General features: G+C 40.4%; 1 long non-coding RNA gene across 1 annotated transcript; it reads left to right on the forward strand.

Annotated features, from left to right (window-relative positions):
* Positions 1–10171: 10171 nt before the first annotated feature.
* On the forward strand, positions 10172–18486 carry LOC134299227 (uncharacterized). The gene is made up of 2 exons (XR_010006405.1): positions 10172–10483; positions 18257–18486. It is a non-coding gene; the product is annotated as an uncharacterized LOC134299227 (long non-coding RNA).
* Positions 18487–20760: the final 2274 nt, after the last annotated feature.

Raw genomic sequence — 20760 nt, forward strand, 5'->3', positions numbered from 1 at the left:
TATTTTAAAAATAATGTTAGTGAGTCACCATTACAAACATTATGAATAAAACCAAATTTATCAGAAGGCTGATAACAAATAACATATGTTGAAGTTGTTTTGATTTGAGGGCAGGGAAAGGGAGATGTTTTATTGATTCTCAGTTTTTTATGGTATGTTCGGTTGGGCTACTCACTATCCTTATTTCAAAAGTGTAACATGACATTTGTTTTTTTTCTGATGTGGTTAGCTCCAATTTTAGAAAGTAGCTGGATCAGCAGGCAGACAGATTTTGTTTTGTTTTGTGCTGCTTAGTTGACACCCCTTAGTTGACAGTGCTTATCACAGAGACAAGCTTATCTAGGTTTTCCCACAGAAGATAGATTCATACTGCCTATTCTCCACTGGACCAAGACACTACATCTGCCTGGCTTGAGAAACATGCCTCATAAACAAACTAATTAAAATATCCAGCTTTGCTGAGTGGTCTATATTATAACTTTTGTTTGTGTAGGTAGGTTACTGCTGATTTGCTTTTTTAAAATGAGAAGTGAAGTAGAACAAATTTCCTTAGTGTAAAAAAAAAACATTGTATCGTTAAATGAAAAAGTCCCCGCCTCCCTGCCCTGAAATAGTATGAATGACTTTTTGCATTGCAACTAGGGCCAAAGAGTTTTGGGAATGGGGAAATAACTACTTAGTGACCAGGCCAACAGAAGTCTCAGAGTCCAGTTTTGGAACAGGACACGGCCAAGAAAAGTCTTCGGTCACATATACCCTTTGGAACACACACTGATTTGGGGAGTTAAGCAGTATTAGATATGTTTAACACTTGACTATGAAGTTACCAGGAAATACCAGGGATCTCAAGGTAGCTTAAGAAAAACTTCTGCCTGAAATCCAACAGAAATGCTGATAGAGTGCAAAAAGCAACTAGATGTGTCAAGATCTGACTGGGTATAAATACAGCTTCCTATATTTTTACAATAAAATTCAAGTGAAATACATTTCAGTAAAGGAGAGGCTTCACAGACAAGATTCAGGCAGTCCAAAGCTACTTAATGGAGGTCTGCCCAGAGAAGAATTAAATATACAAGGGCAATGTACGTTGTACACAGAGCTGATGTAAGAATAAGAATAATATAACTTTATTTATATACCACTCCATCTTCTCAAGAGGACTCAGGGTGGTTTCCAACATAAGCAAAAATATTCAATTGTCAAAAAGACACCATACAACAAGGTTAAACATAATAAACATAGTAAACATAATCATAAAACAAAAAACAAACAATTCTACTAAAACAGTCACAAAAATTAAAAAAACAGTTCAATATATAGAGATGTTGTTTCAGCAGTTCTTTTAGTTTAGAACTTTTAAGGAAAGCTCCAAAATCCAAAATTCCCCACATGGATGGCCCTTCCTTTCTGATTATTCAATGTACAAAAAAAGTGTTTCATGCACAAAATATTACTCATATTGTACAAAATTGCTCTCAGGATATGTGTATAAGGAGCATATGAAGCTTAAATGAATTTTATGGTTAGACTTAGCTCTCATCTCCAAGCTATCTCATTATGAACATACAGTAGAGTCTCACTTATCCAACACTCGCTTATCCAACATTCTGGATTATCCAACACATTTTTGTAGTCAATGTTTTCAATACATCATGATATTTTGGTGCTAAATTCATAAATACGGCAATTACTACATAGCATTACTGCGTATTGAACTACTTTTTCTGTCAAATTTGTTGTATAACATGATGTTTTGGTGTTTATTTTGTAAAATCATAACCTAATTTGATGTTTAATAAGCTTTTCCTTAATCCCTCCTTATTATCCAACATATTCGCTTATCCAACGTTCTGCCGGCCCATTTATGTTGGATAAGTGAGACTCTACTGTATATGGAAACAGTATTCCAAAATCCAAGCAGCTTCTGGTTGGTGGCATTTTGGATATGTGATATTTGACCTGCACTGATCATCATCATTGTTATCATCATTGTCCCCACCACCGCTACCATCAGATTGGATGTAAAAAGGGAGGAAAGATGCTGCAACACTTTGTTGCTCCCAAACCAGTGAAATAACGATTCGACACAACAGTGTGAATTAAACTATGGGCAACTTTTATTAAATGTTACCAATCAATTTCTGTGTGAACTGCCAACCAATTTAAGTGCCTGAACTTGGTGTGTAATGAAACTGAGGCAGTGATCATCCAAGATCTACTCATCAATCAAGGGCGAGACACCATGGTCCCCAGCTGCAACCAACTATTGGTTCTAGGGTGACCATTCAGGGAAATGAATAGAGAATTCCATCCCAATTCCAGAGGATATTAAGACGAGAACTCTCCCCACTCAAGGCTACTAGTGTTCACCCTCACCTCAGTTCATTTAACCACCGATGCTGGTTTCATTCATGGCCTACACCACAAAGGGATGTCTTTTCCCCACATGATGACCTATTTAAAGCCCACTTACCCAATTTGCCTGGCACTGAACAGTGTAGGGTAGGCAAAAAACAAACAAAACCCTAGAACAGAAGCAGAGGCAGCAGGAGGACATTTTTGCTCCCTGGCTTCAGGTAGGACTTGGCTAAGATTTGGCTAAGATTTTAAACTGAGTGTGGGCTTGGCTCCTGTGGTCAAAGTCTAACTGTTGTGGGACTGTTGTGTTGAAAGAGAGGCAGGTACTTAAGTTGATTGACAGCAGGCATTGTCCCCTGTTAATTGAGTTTCTGGGAAAGGTTTATTTGCCAGAGGCTGATCTCAGAAGGGCAGTTGGTTCTCGCAGAAGCAGAGGCAGCAGGAGGACATTTTTGCTCCCTGGCTTCAGGTAGGACTTGGCTATGATTTGGCTAAGATTTGAAACTGAGTGTGGGCTTGGCTCCTGTGGTCAAAGTCTAACTGTTGTGGGACTGTTGTGTTGAAAGAGAGCCAGGTACTTAAGTTGATTAACAGCAGGCATTGTCCCCTGTTAACTGAGTTTCTGGGAAAGGTTTATTTGCCAGAGGCTGATCTCAGAAGGGCAGTTGGTTCTCGCAGAAGCAGAGGCAGCAGGAGGACATTTTTGCTCCCTGGCTTCAGGTAGGACTTGGCTAAGATTTGGCTAAGATTTTAAACTGAGTGTGGGATTGGCTCCTGTGGTCAAAGTCTAACTGTTGTGGGACTGTTGTGTTGAAAGAGAGCCAGGTACTTAAGTTGATTGACAGCAGGCATTGTCCCCTGTTAATTGAGTTTCTGGGAAAGGTTTATTTGCCAGAGGCTGATCTCAGAAGGGCAGTTGGTTCTCGCAGAAGCAGAGGCAGCAGGAGGACATTTTTGCTCCCTGGCTTCAGGTAGGACTTGGCTAAGATTTGGCTAAGATTTTAAACTGAGTGTGGGCTTGGCTCCTGTGGTCAAAGTCTAACTGTTGTGGGACTGTTGTGTTGAAAGAGAGCCAGGTACTTAAGTTGATTGACAGCAGGCATTGTCCCCTGTTAACTAAGTTTCTGGGAAAGGTTTATTTGCCAGAGGCTGATCTCAGAAGGGCAGTTGGTTCTCGCAGAAGCAGAGGCAGCAGGAGGACATTTTTGCTCCCTGGCTTCAGGTAGGACTTGGCTAAGATTTGGCTAAGATTTTAAACTGAGTGTGGGCTTGGCTCCTGTGGTCAAAGTCTAACTGTTGTGGGACTGTTGTGTTGAAAGAGAGGCAGGTACTTAAGTTGATTGACAGCAGGCATTGTCCCCTGTTAACTGAGTTTCTGGGAAAGGTTTATTTGCCAGAGGCTGATCTCAGAAGGGCAGTTGGTTCTCGCAGAAGCAGAGGCAGCAGGAGGACATTTTTGCTCCCTGGCTTCAGGTAGGACTTGGCTAAGATTTGGCTAAGATTTTAAACTGAGTGTGGGCTTGGCTCCTGTGGTCAAAGTCTAACTGTTGTGGGACTGTTGTGTTGAAAGAGAGCCAGGTACTTAAGTTGATTGACAGCAGGCATTGTCCCCTGTTAACTGAGTTTCTGGGAAAGGTTTATTTGCCAGAGGCTGATCTCAGAAGGGCAGTTGGTTCTCGCAGAAGCAGAGGCAGCAGGAGGACATTTTTGCTCCCTGGCTTCAGGTAGGACTTGGCTAAGATTTGGCTAAGATTTTAAACTGAGTGTGGGCTTGGCTCCTGTGGTCAAAGTCTAACTGTTGTGGGACTGTTGTGTTGAAAGAGAGCCAGGTACTTAAGTTGATTGACAGCAGGCATTGTCCCCTGTTAATTGAGTTTCTGGGAAAGGTTTATTTGCCAGAGGCTGATCTCAGAAGGGCAGTTGGTTCTCGCAGAAGCAGAGGCAGCAGGAGGACATTTTTGCTCCCTGGCTTCAGGTAGGACTTGGCTAAGATTTGGCTAAGATTTTAAACTGAGTGTGGGCTTGGCTCCTGTGGTCAAAGTCTAACTGTTGTGGGACTGTTGTGTTGAAAGAGAGCCAGGTACTTAAGTTGATTGACAGCAGGCATTGTCCCCTGTTAACTGAGTTTCTGGGAAAGGTTTATTTGCCAGAGGCTGATCTCAGAAGGGCAGTTGGTTCTCGCAGAAGCAGAGGCAGCAGGAGGACATTTTTGCTCCCTGGCTTCAGGTAGGACTTGGCTAAGATTTGGCTAAGATTTTAAACTGAGTGTGGGCTTGGCTCCTGTGGTCAAAGTCTAACTGTTGTGGGACTGTTGTGTTGAAAGAGAGGCAGGTACTTAAGTTGATTGACAGCAGGCATTGTCCCCTGTTAACTGAGTTTCTGGGAAAGGTTTATTTGCCAGAGGCTGATCTCAGAAGGGCAGTTGGTTCTCGCAGAAGCAGAGGCAGCAGGAGGACATTTTTGCTCCCTGGCTTCAGGTAGGACTTGGCTAAGATTTGGCTAAGATTTTAAACTGAGTGTGGGCTTGGCTCCTGTGGTCAAAGTCTAACTGTTGTGGGACTGTTGTGTTGAAAGAGAGGCAGGTACTTAAGTTGATTGACAGCAGGCATTGTCCCCTGTTAATTGAGTTTCTGGGAAAGGTTTATTTGCCAGAGGCTGATCTCAGAAGGGCAGTTGGTTCTCGCAGAAGCAGAGGCAGCAGGAGGACATTTTTGCTCCCTGGCTTCAGGTAGGACTTGGCTAAGATTTGGCTAAGATTTTAAACTGAGTGTGGGCTTGGCTCCTGTGGTCAAAGTCTGACTGTTGTGGGACTGTTGTGTTGAAAGAGAGGCAGGTACTTAAGTTGATTGACAGCAGGCATTGTCCCCTGTTAATTGAGTTTCTGGGAAAGGTTTATTTGCCAGTGTCAAAGGTGCCAAAAGACACCTTTACTAACTCTCCTTTGCAGTACATACAGGAAACAAAACAACATAAACAAATACACAAAGAGGTGGTTGGGGGCAGTTTGCACATAAAGTACGTGCATATTACTTAACTGTACAAAGATCCCACTTGGCCACCACACTCACCAAGAGATGCAACAAAAGCAAAACATTCCCATCACATGCACCAGCTGTGGCATGTTCCGCTTTTTCACACAAAAACTAATCAACTACATCTGCTCCAAATGCAAACAGATTACTCTGATGGAGCAGAGGATCCAACAGCTCAAGCACCGTATTAAGACCCTTAAGGACATTCAGGTACTCGAGCTCTTCTTGGACACTGCACAACACGCTGCTGTAGATCTGCAGCCTGCATCACACCAACACCACCATGACCATGATCAGGAACCTTATGGGGAGATCAACTCAAAGGTAGACAACCCTCAGGTTTGGAAGGAGGTCACCCATAGAAGGAGACACAGGACCAGGCAGCCTCCGCAGAACTCCTCTGCTCAGCTGCATTTACACAACAGATTTGAAATTCTTACATCATTAACATACAATCAGGAAACACATCTTGTGGAGGACCACAGTCTCTTAGATACCACTCAGTGGACCACCCTTGATCAATGCGCAGCGGATAGCCCTGACAGGGACAGTGCATCACCACATTCACACTTATGTAATCATGCAAATGCTCCATCCCCAATCGTACACCAGGAGCAACAGGAACATCCTTGGGAGAGTAATGGGCTCTCGGATGTATCTCAATGGATTGTCATTGATGAATGCACTGGGGATGTTGAGGAGGAGGAGGACAACACTTTACACCTACAGGATTCACTTCAACAGGAACACTCTTCAGGGGACATACACACTGTCTTGCACAAAAGGGACCCTGTCAATCCTCAAAGGAAACAGGTCTTGGTAGTAGGGGACTCCCTCCTTAGAGGAACGGAAGCCATCATTTCCAGACCGGACGGGATGGCTCGAGAAACATGCTGCCTCCCGGGGGCAAAAATACACCATATCACTCAGAGGCTCAGCAGGCTCCTAAAGCCCCATCACCCTCCCCACCTTATGTTGATTCATGTAGGTACCAATGACACTGCTAGGCATACTTTTCAAAAGATCACAAATGATTTTCGAGCTCTGGGAACAAAGCTAAAACTGTATAATGTACATGTGATCTTTTCATCCCTCCTCCCCGTTGTAGGACACGGCTCTACAAGGGCCGGAAAAATAGTACAGGTCAATAACTGGCTCAGAAAATGGTGTCAGGAGGAGCATTTTGGCTTCCTTGACCATAGTCTACTCTTCCAAGAGGATGGACTACTGGCAAGTGATGGGGTGCATCTCACACAAGTAGGAAAACATCTTTTTGCACACAGACTCACAAACCTCATCAGGCGCACTTTAAACTAGATCCACTGGGGGAGGGGAACAACAGCCTGGCGGACACTATATTACCCACGACCACAGGGAACCGCCAAAAGGCTAAACGGAGGGCTGCACAAACACAGCAAGGACCAAGTACAGAGAGCACAATAATCCCAACTAAACAGCTCGAGGGGAGGTCACAGGGGCTTACATGTCTTTACACTAATGCTCAGAGCATGGGAAATAAGCAAGACGAACTCCAACTCTTAGCAGAGCACCACACATATGATGTCATAGGCATCACTGAAACCTGGTGGGATGACTCCCATCACTGGAATTTAACCATTGAGGGCTATAACCTCTTTCACAGAAATAGAACAAAGGGGAGAGGAGGGGGAGTAGCTTTATATGTCAAAAACAGTTACGTTGCAGAAGAAATGCAAGACTGTAATCCGGGAAACCAGCTTGAAAGCATCTGGATAAGAATCAAGGGAACCGGGACTCAAAAAGATCTTGTTGTGGGTGTCTACTACAGACCTCCGAGTCAGGATGAAGGACTTGATGAAGCCTTCTGTCAACAGCTGACCAAACAGGCACAAAGAAGAGATATAGTAGTCATGGGCGATTTCAATTATCCCGATATCTGCTGGAAAACAAACTCAGCCAAGAGTACAAAGTCCAACAAATTCCTCACTTGCCTTGCAGACAATTTTATGGTCCAGAAGGTAGAAGAGGCAACAAGGGGATCAGCAACTCTTGATCTAATCTTAACAAATGTGGAAGACCTGACCAATACAGTTGAAGTGGTTGGATCCTTAGGGGCAAGTGACCATGTGCTCCTGCAGTTTGCAATACAAAGTAATGCTGAAACTAAGACAAGTCAAACATGCATTCTGGACTTTAAGAGAGCTGACTTCCAAAAAATGAAGGAATTACTGAGCAGCATTCCATGGACGCCAATATTAAAAAACAAGGGAGTTAAGGATGGATGGGAGTTTTTCAAAAGTGAAATACTCAAGGCGCAAATGCAAACATTGCCAACAAAGAAGAAAAATAAGACAAGTGCAAAGAAGCCAGAATGGATGTCCAAAGAACTTCTAACTGAGCTAAAACTCAAAAGTGACATGCACAAGAAGTGGAAAAGGGGAGAAATCACCAAAGAAGAATTCAAACGTATAGCCAACTCCTGTAGGGAAAAGGTTCGCAAGGCTAAAGCGCAAAATGAGCTCAGGCTTGCCAGGGACATAAAAAACAACAAAAAAGGCTTTTTTGCTTACGTTGGTAGAAAAAGGAAGAACAAGGAGGTGATAGGGCCACTGCAAGGAGAAGATGGGGTGATTGCGACAGGGGACAGGGAAAAGGCAGAACTGTTTAACACCTTTTTTGCCTCGGTCTTCTCAGAAAAAGAAAGCCATCTTCAACCTCAGCAACATGGAATGGACGAAGGATTGAGGGAAATCCAACCCCAAATAGGCAAACAAGTTGTCCAGGAACACCTGGCCGCTCTAAACGAATTCAAGTCCCCAGGGCCAGATCAACTACATCCAAGAGTACTGAAGGAACTAGCGGAAGTTATTTCAGAACCACTGGCAATTATCTTCGAGAGTTCTTGGAGAACGGGAGAGGTCCCAGCAGATTGGAGGAGGGCGAATGTGGTCCCTATCTTCAAGAAGGGAAAAAAGAACGACCCAAACAATTACCGTCCGGTCAGCCTCACATCGATACCAGGCAAGATTCTAGAAAAGATCATTAAGGAAGTGGTCTGCGAACACTTAGAAACAAATGCGGTCATTGCTAATAGTCAACACGGATTTACCAAAAACAAGTCATGCCAGACTAATCTGATCTCTTTTTTCGATAGAGTTACGAGTTGGGTCGATAAAGGGAATGCCGTGGATGTAGCGTACCTGGATTTCAGTAAGGCCTTCGACAAAGTCCCCCATGACCTTCTGGCAAACAAACTAGTAAAATGTGGGCTAGACAAAACTACAGTTAGGTGGATCTGTAATTGGCTAAGCGAACGAACCCAAAGGGTGCTCACCAATGCATCGTCTTCATCTTGGAAAGAAGTGACAAGTGGAGTGCCGCAGGGCTCCGTCCTGGGCCCGGTTCTGTTCAACATCTTTATTAACAACTTAGACGAAGGGTTAGAAGGCACGATCATCAAGTTTGCAGACGACACAAAACTGGGAGGGATAGCTAACACTCCAGAAGACAGGAGCAGAATTCAAAATGATCTTAACAGACTAGAGAGATTGGCCGAAACTAACAAAATGAAGTTCAACAGGGACAAATGCAAGATACTTCACTTCGGCAGAAAAAATGGAATGCAAAGATACAGAATGGGGGATGCCTGGCTTGACAGCAGTGTGTGCGAAAAAGACCTTGGAGTCCTCGTGGACAACAAGTTAAACATGAGCCAGCAATGTGATGCGGCAGCTAAAAAAGCCAACGGGATTCTGGCCTGCATCAATAGGGGTATAGCATCTAGATCCAGGGAAGTCATGCTCCCCCTCTATTCTGCCTTGGTCAGACCACACCTGGAATACTGTGTCCAATTTTGGGCACCGCAGTTGAAGGGAGATGTTGACAAGCTGGAAAGCGTCCAGAGGAGGGCGACCGAATGATTAAGTGTCTGGAGAACAAGCCCTATGAGGAGCAGCTTAAAGAGCTGGGCATGTTTAGCCTGCAGAAGAGAAGGCTAAGAGGAGACATGATAGCCATGTACAAATACGTGAAGGGAAGTCATAGGGAGGAGGGAGCAAGCTTGTTTTCTGCTGCCCTGCAGACTAGGACACGGAACAATGGCTTCAAACTACAGGAAAGGAGATTCCACCTGAACATCAGGAAGAACTTCCTCACTGTGAGGGCTGTTCGACAGTGGAACTCTCTCCCCTGGGCCGTGGTGGAGGCTCCTTCTTTGGAGGCTTTTAAGCAGAGGCTGGATGGCCATCTGTCGGGGGTGCTTTGAATGCGATTTCCTGCTTCTTAGCAGGGGGTTGGACTGGATGGCCCATGGGGTCTCTTCCAACTCTACTATTCTATGATTCTATGATTCTATGAACATGGGAGGGGGAATTCCTACGTGGCCTCATTGGCAATCCTTCAAGTACACTGTTAAAGGGTGGGTGGGTGAGTTGAAGAATCCACAATGAAGGGGAGGGCAGGGAACAGCCCATACTGTTCCTGGCGTGGACTTTTTAAACAGATTTGCCTTCACTGTAAGGGAGCAAAATGCTCTTCCATCTTCAAATTGAGGGGGGGGAGCAATTTTTAAAAGTATTCAGGCCATCGTGAAATATTGATTAGCCTTCTTTTATTCTTTTCAGGGTCCAAATATATTATTTAACCAAGCCAAGCTGTTTAGGGTTTAGAATTCATATGTAGATAATTCTTCTGATGTAGGTCAGGACCTCACAGGATTAGAGTGAATTGAGTAGATCAGGAAGTTTACTAAGCAAAAAACATGCTTGAGCATGTGTAGTTCAGTGTACTCTTCCTTCTGAAATTTAATTAATTGCAGACAGGGGTTACGCTGACATTTGTAGTAAACAATGTCTTTGTCATAAAATGTTGCTCTCAGTTGCTTATCACTTGGAATCTTTTTATCTTATTTACAGTGAAACCTTATACATATTTGCTGAGATGAAAGTTCAGCTTTCATTCTGCTAAAACTGATGAGCTATTAAAGGCAACTAGGACAGTAATTATTTTAAAAAAAAATCCTGTTAGACAAGTTAGAAGACTGCCTGAAGAAAAATGCAACCAATATTGTTTTGGATGTTGAATCAACAAAGGCACTTAAAAGGAAAACACTTCAGGTAAGAGAAGAAATAGGTTTCTAGGAATGACAGAAATGGTATGGAAAGTTATAGGACAATTTTAGGACAAGATAATAATTATTTTTATTCTCATTTAATTCTGAAATAAATGAGAACTTATAAGTAAAACATATACAGTTGACAGCAAGCATGGTAAACAAAATATAAAGCTGAGCTCTTGTAAATTGAAGTATTTTTTTTTACAAACTTTCTTTAATTTTAGGAAAATCCTGAAAAATATGGCATATCATTTTCCTGTGATAAAATGCAGCTGGGTTTATAAGGATTAGGTAAAGGTAAAGGTTTTCCCCTGACGTTAAGTCCACTTGTGACCGACTCTGGGGGTTGGTGCTCATCTCCATTTCTAAGCCGAAGAGCCAGCATTGTCCGTAGACAGCTCTAAGGTCATGTGGCCAGCATGACTGCATGGAGCGCCGTTATAAGGATTATATGGTATTAAATAAAAATCTCAGGGTGATGCTGCATCTTTCTGTTTTTATTAAATATATACCAACTGGTATGTTGAGTGGCAGTATTTTTATTGCTGAAGACATTTAATTTCTTATATACATTGCTTTGACTAAGTATCACAGTCAAACTTGAAGAAAACTATTTGAAATGTATGAGATTTAAGACTTTTTTATTTCAATGAGTCTAAATGGTCTGAGTATGATTTAGTCTGGATCCAAATCACAGTAGTTTTCCCATTTAGATCTGAACAGGTTCATCTGGAGAGTAGGCTTATTTTACCTATCCAGCTATCCATCCATCTATCCATTAATTACATTTCATGATAATACAGGGTATACATTTAAAAAACCATTAAAATATGTTGAACTATCTTGGTAAATCTATATATATAAAAGAGTGATGGCATCACGCGACCCACAAAACAACAACCTCGAAATTTGACAACACAACCCATCATCCACGCCTCTAGGTTGATACAACAAAAAGAAAAGAAAAATAAAGTCCTAATTTGAGAGAGAGGAATAATTGCTTTTATCCAATTGCTGCCAGTTAGAAGGCTAAGCTCCTCCAACTTGGTCTCCTAACAACCCAATAAAAATAATAAAAAACACTAAAAATTAATACAATAAAATACTATAATAACAGAAAATAACTAAAAATAATACAAGAAAATAATAAAATATAATAAATAAAAATATAACTTACAGTAAAATTAATAAAAAATTGCAAATAACGTCAAATAAAAATTACACAACAATTTTTAACCAATACCACCACCACTTTGCCACAGCAATGCGTGGCCGGGCACAGCTAGTATTATATATATGTATGGTGTGTGTGTGTATTTGGCTTGGCAACTAGCATCCTTGGAAGTTAGGGAGGTCAAGCATCTAAGGACCTTATCACATTGGCTATTGGATTTACCATGGATCGTGGTGAATCTGTGGGGTCTCAGCGAAGGGCGTGGAGAACCTGTCACCCCACAACCTGTGTCACCTGACTCACTGCAGACCCTATCCCACAGGGGAAGCACCTGCCACCTGGCTTCCCCCCATTGTTTCAAAGACAACACAGGAAGTCTCTTGTGTTGTCACATTGGCAGTGTATGCCACTTGCTCTCCTCTTTCGCTATGGAGCCTGGCCAGAGGTAGATGTGTGTTGTGTAATAATAATAATAATAATAATAATAATAATAATAATAATAATAATGCTTTACTTATAGCCTGCCCTATCTCCCCTGGGGGACACAGGGTGGTGTAATGGACTCTATGGTGAAAGGTGTACGACGAGCAAATTGCCCCATCTGATGAGGTCATAAGAATAAGCTAATAGACATGAATATGGGGAAATGGTAAGATTACTATAATATTACTAGAGTACACATAACCTTGGCTTCATTTTCTTTTGCAAAATGTAAAGAAAAACTGCATTGAAACCATTTTAAGGCAATGACTGGAATCTTATATGAGATTTATGGATGTATAAGCATTTGTATTCTAACCATCTGTTCAATGAATCACAGCCCAATCCCAAGACACCATGATTAACGAGGTTCTCCTCTATTGCTTGGGAAGCCGCTTACTGTTATTTCTACTCCCTTTTATGAGTAACCTCTGGAACAACAGGAAGAATAAAGGTCCCTATCACAATTCCCATTTGTGCTAGAGATTGCTCATGTGATGAAGGGCAAGAATGTAAGTCAGCTGCTTCCTGATTGATTGGGGAACAGATCCCCATTGATCTCAGTGGCTGCTGCCTGGTACATGAGTATTGGGTGACCTTCACAGTTCTTACATATAGCTCCTAAACCTGGGACTATGTAAGAATCATGAACATATAGTGATCACAAGTATGTAACTCTTGGTTATGTGTTCATAGCTATGCATATTCTGGCCAAACTGAAAACTATCCAGATCTAAAAAGCTATGCCAGAGAAACCCAAATGGTATTGAAACATTTACTGATGATTCTTACTCCTGAACGCTTTTGAATGTAAGATCTTTCAGGACAGTATAAAAGGCACATCATACTGACATTTAGAAAGCTATCATTATGGTTGTTTTTTAATATCCTGGTCAAATATCAAACCCATCATCTTCACTGTTGCTATTGTTTCTTTTAATAGGAATTTTTATACCCTGCTTTTCTTAGTTGTTGCTGTTAAAACCAAAAGTCAGTGTTCGAGTCTTCTTATAACATAGTATTAAAACACTTTTAATGAAGTCCTATACATTTTCGAGTTTGAAGAAGAGCTTAATCACTTACTTCTTTTGCATTATTTCAGATTCATAAACACTTGGCACACTTCTGCATTATGAGTGAGAAAGAATGTGAGTCTGCAGTTAATCATATATAGCGAAAGAGTGTTAAATAGTTGTGAAACTGAAATAGGCAGAAGGGAGCTGGCATCAACCTTTTAAAAATAAAAACTTATAATATTTTACGTCTCAACTACCTCTATAATTGCTTTTTCATTCCTTTTCACAGTGTTTTCAATTATAGAATTGAGTATAGACAACAGTATGAATTAGAAATCTCTGATATTTTCACAAAACACCAATGACTCTTAACTTGAATGACTCTTAAGTATATTTCATATAAGTCATAAGTTAAAATTATATTACAGACATAAAGTACATGCTCATCAATATCTCTTCCTGGAATGTACAAAACAATGTGTATTCATTTCCCTAGAAAATAAAGCCTTGAATGACCCTATGTTTTACACAGAAAAATTAAACTGACGTATTTTGTGTGCTTAGTAATTTGAATGATGACTGATGATTTCTCATTTGTGGATACACGCAAGAGGAGAAAAATCTATTAAACCCCACTGGTGTACATGTTTCTTAATCGGACAGCACTCCCCAAGTGCAGAAATCATCGAATATTTCCAAGGAAAGGTTATGCAAGACATGACTGATGTGAAGCAGTAAAGGGCTTTGCAAATGCAGGTGTGGTAGCAGAAGATAGCAATTTTATTCCAGTCTTTCTTGCCATCTGGCATCTACAGTTACACTCGCCTTATACACTGTAGAATATTACTCACAGCACATTCATGTATTGGCTGGCAGCTGACACAATGAAGCACATAATAGTGTATTTCTTTCTCAGACTAGGTAATTTATTATTGCCTCCCTTTGTTGAAATCATGCCATAGGTTACAACAATTGTTTATATGAATTGATGTTTTTGTTGATGTTTATATTGCCTTTGTACATTGATTTTAGGCTATTTTTAACTACCACCACAAGTTCCATTGTTTGGCAGATCATGTATTATAAAAAATCCATTCAAATTAGAATCTGAAGTCATGGATTTGCTTTAATATATAAATGCAGCATGTGACATTTAGCTCATAGCCTTTATATCAGAGTTAGAATATAAGAATGCAGGTCCTCCACCTTTGCAGCTCTTGATTTGTCCAGACCACCTTTAATTTATTTTATTTTATTTTTTTGCCAAAAAAGGATTACTAAAAGCTTTGAAGAAGAACAGCTATTTTTTGAATAAGTTTCAGGGAGCATGGCTCTCTTTCATATTAAATTTTAACTAATATTAAAGTACCAGAATGTCAAAATAGAAGTCTGCAGGAGAGAAAAATTGCCCCATGAATCTACCACAGCTGTTGACAACTGGTTTAGGTCTTTATAACTCCATTTACATTGCTAAATAACAAAGTTGAAGTGACAGTAGAAGTAACTTCAAGAATATTAGATGTTAGATTCAGCAAATGATTTTGATTCTCTGGCCCATAACAACTATTGGATAGCATCAACCAAACTTTCTTCCTGACTTTTCCTCTTATCCCCTGTTCTATGCTCCAGCTTGTAATCAATTATTTCCCCAATTTCCTGCTTCTTCAGCCATAATTTCCCTTTGTACCCCAATCTAGGGCCATTTCACACAATGCAATTATTGCAATATAATTCCACTTTAACAGTTGTTGTATTATTACCTACAAAGCCCTAAACGGTTTGGGCCCTTCCTATCTTTGCGACCATTCTGATTCTGATTCTGAGGGAGAAGGAGGACAGGTGGTTGAAGAAGCAGCACTTGGGGATTTGGGGTTAAGTAGTGAGGAAGAAGGAGGAGGAGGAAAGGTGGCAGAAATATCAGACATATCAGAATTTGGAGATTTGGGGTTAAGTAGTGAGGAAGAAGGAGGAGGAGGAAAGGTGGCAGAAATATCAGAAATCTCTACCTTTCTGGAATGGCGAAGGGAAAAAGAAGTTAAAAGGAGATAATCTAGGCTAGCAGAGAAAATGTTGAGCAATCAGACCACACTCTAGGGTCAGCTGTATTGGGAAGCTCAGCACTATAAATTAGCAGCAAAGTCAGGGATCAGTGCTGGCTACAACTGACTTACTTTTGGGGGAGTGTCTATTACCAGCACAATGTCCAGCATCGTTTGCAATTCATAAGGACTTTATTTGCTGTCTGCTGTGAAGACTTCTGTTTTACATTTGTTTGAAGACTGTGCATTATCATCGACGTTGTACTTTCTGTTTTCTAATTGCATTATCTTTATTTCGGTTGAAGTAAACCCTTTTTTATTTGTGTCTAAGGCTGTTTCTGGCATAGAACTGGACAGTTTCCCTATGAACAAATGTGGGCTCTAAGATCTGCTGGGGAGGCCCTTCTCTCGCTCCCGCCACTGTAACGAGCACAGTTGTTGGGAATGAGTGAGAGGGCCTTCTTGGTGGTGACCTCCCAGCTCTGGAACTCCCTCTCCAGGGAGATTAGATTAGCCCCCACTCTGTCCACCTTCCGCAAGGACTTGAAAACTTGGATGTTTCAGCGTGCCTTTGAATGACGGTTTTATTCCCTGATCAAGTCTGCCCAGGCCTAATTCATTATGAGGTTTTCTCAGCACTTTACCCCCTAATTGGGTTTTTAGTTTGTAATCTTTATTTATGCTGGACAATCCCCATGTAAACTGCCCCAAGTCCCTCCGGGGAGATGGTGGCGGGATATAAAAATAAAATTATTATTATTATTATTATTATTATTATTATTATTATTATTATTATTTACTTTCAAGTCATTTTCGACTCATGGAGACACAAAATATATCTGTCATGGGGTTTATTGGCAAGAGTTCTTCAGAGGGGGATGCTTTTGCCTTCCAATGAGTTTTCATGGCTGAGTGGGTATTTGAACCCTGGTCTCCAGAATTTTAATTCAACAGTCAAACTACTACACTATGCTGGCTCTTTAACATTGATACTTTTATGGAATATTGATATTTGCAGTTTAGGGAAAGGCATTTAGAATGTTAAGCCAGGGAGATCCAGTTTCTCATCAGATTAGAAAACCCATCATTCCACTGAGAACAGACATGGCAGTTAAAGTGGAATCATAGTATAAAGATGTAATATGAACACGTTACCAGTTACTCTTTATCAGCCCATTGCCAACTGGGAACCTTGCTTTTAAATATCTTGCCATTCTCAAAGGGTGTCACCTAGACATCTTTCCAGTCTTGTGGCTCTTCTGGACATGGAGATAACCAAATGAGAGAGAAAACAGCTCAATTGCCACAATCAATGCTGCTATAGTTATTAATTTGTGCTAATTCATTAAGAACTTAATGTGCATAGACAGGGAAGCATGCACATTTGTTCAATGCCTCTTGTATTTTATTTTGGGTATCATTGTTGCTCCCAACAATGATACCCATGTTTACACATCCTCCTTTGGGACCATTCATAACCTACAAAATGGGGTAAGCTATTCAATTACTTTAAGGAGTCAGGAAGGAATTGAGAATATTTTCATCTTACCTTTAAAAAATAAGTTGGCTTGTTAGCTAGAAAAAAACAAAACATTGGATTTAGTCCAATAGCTGTAATAATGGCTGAAGTTCCAGATTTCCTCTGCAGGGCTAAGAATCTACGCAAGAGGATTAGCTATAGTGTATGTGAATTTTATGTGCTCTATGAGGACTAGCATTCCTCCTCCCAAATGTGCCATATCTCTGTTCTTTGGTTCCTATTGTTTCTTTACTTCCTGGACTCTCTCCAGGGACCAGTTATAATGAACACTAACAACAATCTACCATGTAGCATGTTTTCATATATAAAGATATAGATATTAGACTTATGCACAGATCTGTTTTAACTGTTTTCTTTTGCCTTCTTTGACTTCTTCCATTCTCCGGGTGGCCATAATGGCAAAGGCTCAGCCGCCATGTTTTTTGTTGCTCGAAACAGCCCATATGGCTGCTGGGTGCTTCTTCCCGTCTATTTGGGAGTATGTATCATATGCTTCCTTAACCCCGTTGCTCAAACCCAGGCTTTCCTGAAAGGAAGAAAGAAAAGGAGCCTAGGAAGAATGCTTCCTTAACCCTGTTTCTCAAACCCAGACTTCTTTGAAGGGAAGAAAGGAAAGGATCTCAGGAACAGAAAGGGGAGCCTTGTAAGTTCCTCATTACTGCCAATTGGCCGGATCTTCCTGGATCTTTCCCTGTTAGCTGATTTTGGGAGGCTCCTGAAAATGGGTCTGGGTACCCAATGAAATTAGGATATCAAAAATGGATTGCCCTCCAGCCAAATTGCACAAGCCTACTCGATATATTGTACTCTATGGAATGTTTATCTTTATAGTGTCACAGAATTCTTTCTTGATTTTGTAGCAGCAGGCTAACATGGTTACCCCATTAAAAATAGAATAGCAGGAGGAAAACACAGATTATTCAAAACTCCAAAATCTGGGCATAAACTTGGATAAGGAGGAAGCACTCATGCAACCTCACACCACTAATTTCAGGAGTTGGAAATAGTAATTAGAAACAACATTGCTGTACATGATTTTGAAATCACACCTGTCTTCAATCATGTAATTGTACCAATTTGACAGTTTCTGATCCCACAATTGTAAAAAAAGGTAAAGGTAAAGGTTTTCCCCTGACATTAAGTCTAGTCATGCCCAACTCTGGGGGTTGGTGCTCATCTTCATTTCTAAGCTGAAGAGCCGCCGTTGTCCATAGACACTTCCAAGGTCATGTGGCTGGCATGATTGCATGAAGTGCCATTACCTTCCTGCTGGAGTGGTACCTATTGATTTACTCACATTTGCATGTTTTTGAACTGCTAGGTTGGCAGAAGCTGGGGCTAAGAGCAGGAACTCACCCCACTCTCTGGATTCAGCAAGTTTAGCAGTTCAGCGGTTTAACCCGCTGTGCCTCCGGATTAATTGTACTTGCTGTGGTTGATAACGAACTTCATTCTCAGTTATAGACTGGAACGGCAATCCAATTTGCAGAACTGACACACAAGTAATTCTTTATGTTCTTTGTAGGCATGAATCACATACAAAGTACCTGTAGAGCATTCCAGGAAGAAGACTGACACAAAAGAATACCTTGCTGTTGTTGCTGTTCCTCTCTGAAATGAACTGGATGGTGCAAACACACCTTAAGATAAATATCTAGTTTCTCATATCCAGGTGTTTTGGAAAGAATGCAATAAAGACTGCCAGTCCTATTTAGTAAACTAGGAAGGCTGCTAATAAAAATTTTGACATGTTGATTAATTTGATTATATTCAGGAAGCATTATAAAAGATGTAATTTTAATGCTACTGTGCAATGAGTGATCACGTGATTTTAAAAGACTTCTTTGTTTCTCGTTTATGTTTGTATAAATCAAAACATGTTCCAACCTTGGTATGCCTGTAAACCTTTTCTGATGATAATTGGAGACAACATTACTGTTGCTAGTTCTTCCACTAGCTAGGAGGGAAGCATATTGCCTGGAAATATAGGCAACTCGTATTTTGGAGGGAGTCAAAGTGGGAATTCAGATTTCCATGGCCCCTTCCACACAGCTGAATAAAATCCCACATTTTCTGCTTTGAACTGGAATATATGGCAATGTCAACTCAGATAACCCGGTTCAAAGCAGATATTGTGGGATTTTCTGCCTTGATATTCTGGGTTATATGTAGAAGGGCCCTTGTGAACTGAGGCACAACACTCCTGTGGTAGAAGAAAGTAATGTATTTAATGTAAGACATTCTGTTAAGATGTTCTGCTTCAGCCTCATTCTATACTGTCCCTATATCCAGGGACCTGATCCCAGATTATCTGCTTTAAACTGGATTATATGAGTCTCCACTGCTATATAATCTGGGATCAGAAGATAATCTAGGATCAGATCCTGGGATATGAGGACCGTGTAGAAGGGTCCTCCGTCATCTCTGGATAGTCCACACCTTGCCTTGTGGCAGATGCAAGCAATTCAGAGGAGAAAAAGACTTGGCTTAGTCAGATCAAACACAAGCAGAGTAAGTTGCCCCCTGCCAAATTCATCAGAACTTCACTTCCTGCCAAAAAGCAGCCAAATAATTCTCAACGCATTCACAAAATTCTCAAAAATGAAGTATTTATTATACCTTTAAGAAATGCTAGCAGAAACACCAATCTATTATGAGGCAATAATGATGTCAACTAGCAACCACTCATTTTAACGATGGGTTAATGAAGGTAAGAAATTCCAAACAGAACAGCTAGTGCCACTATGTCCTCTTTGGGGTTTATCTAATTATTCAGCGATAAAAAAGAAGTACTACTAATTTGGAAAAAGACTATTTCCTTTCCATTTGACTAACCACCTTTTGAAAACTTAACAATTATATGATAAGTATTATAATTGAAAAAGGCCTAAACTTAATGTGTTTCACTACTATGTCAAAACTACATTAAAAAAAAAACTTTAGAGTGAGCTATGTTTCACTTCCATATTTTTAAGTAAATGTGTAGAAATGATATATATGAAGCACAGAAAGAAGGTAATGATGTACCTAGGAACAAAAAGACATAATGCACCCAGTAGAATTTACTTATAAGAACTACCACATTTACTCAAAACTAATGCTCACCTTTTTTGGCTAAATTTAAAATTGTTGTTTTATATACTAGGGGTTTTAATTTGTATTGTACTGTGTGTTTATTGTATGCATTGTTTTAGGCACTTGTGCCATATGCAAGCTGCCCGAGTCCCTTTGGGGAGATGGAGGCAGGGTACAAAAATAATAATTATTAAATTACATTCTCAAAATTACGCTGCATATTCATCATCGGTGATCACTCATGCCTAAATAGGATGGCCTTCCAAGCATAGGGTCTTGGCGGTGGGTATGTAGGTAACTGTGGAGGCCTATTCATGACCTGCATGTTCTTCACCGTGAGGAATCTTAGTGTGGAGCCAAAGCGAAAGGGAAAGCTATTTTAGGAGTGCCTGGAGCTTCTATTAAAATTAAAGGGGATTCATTTATAGCATGGATGCACCTCAAGGTTTTATTTTCAATTGCTGAAAGCTTTGGTGTTCTAATATTTTTGTTTTTAAAGAAGGAATTATAAGCAGGCAGCCACTGTAATTTGCATCTTTTTTGTCCAAATTACGATGAGTGCACTTTTTGTCGCTGCACATTACATTCGCCAATAAATACTTTTTTGGTTTCAGGGTTTTGAAAATTGAGGTACACATTAGATTTGATGGCGCATTTGACTCTAGTAAATAAAGGTAATATACAATGTTTCATTGGCATATTATGTATAACCATGAAACTCATTTCAAAACACTCAACCTACAAGAACAAAATGCTTTAAAACAGTTTCCTTCATCAAGTGGAAATAAATGAAATAAAAAGGAGGAACACAAATATGTTGTGTACCATCCTTTTAATTCTAACCATACAGGACCTTGTCCCAAAATGGTTTTTAATTCAGTTTTCTTTTCTTTCTTTTTTAAAAAAGGAGCCATGGCTTTTTATTTGCTTTGAATCTTTCTCTTTTGAATTGCC

The sequence above is a fragment of the Anolis carolinensis genome, chromosome 5 (assembly GCF_035594765.1).
Source record: "Anolis carolinensis isolate JA03-04 chromosome 5, rAnoCar3.1.pri, whole genome shotgun sequence".
Taxonomy (NCBI): domain Eukaryota; kingdom Metazoa; phylum Chordata; class Lepidosauria; order Squamata; family Dactyloidae; genus Anolis; species Anolis carolinensis.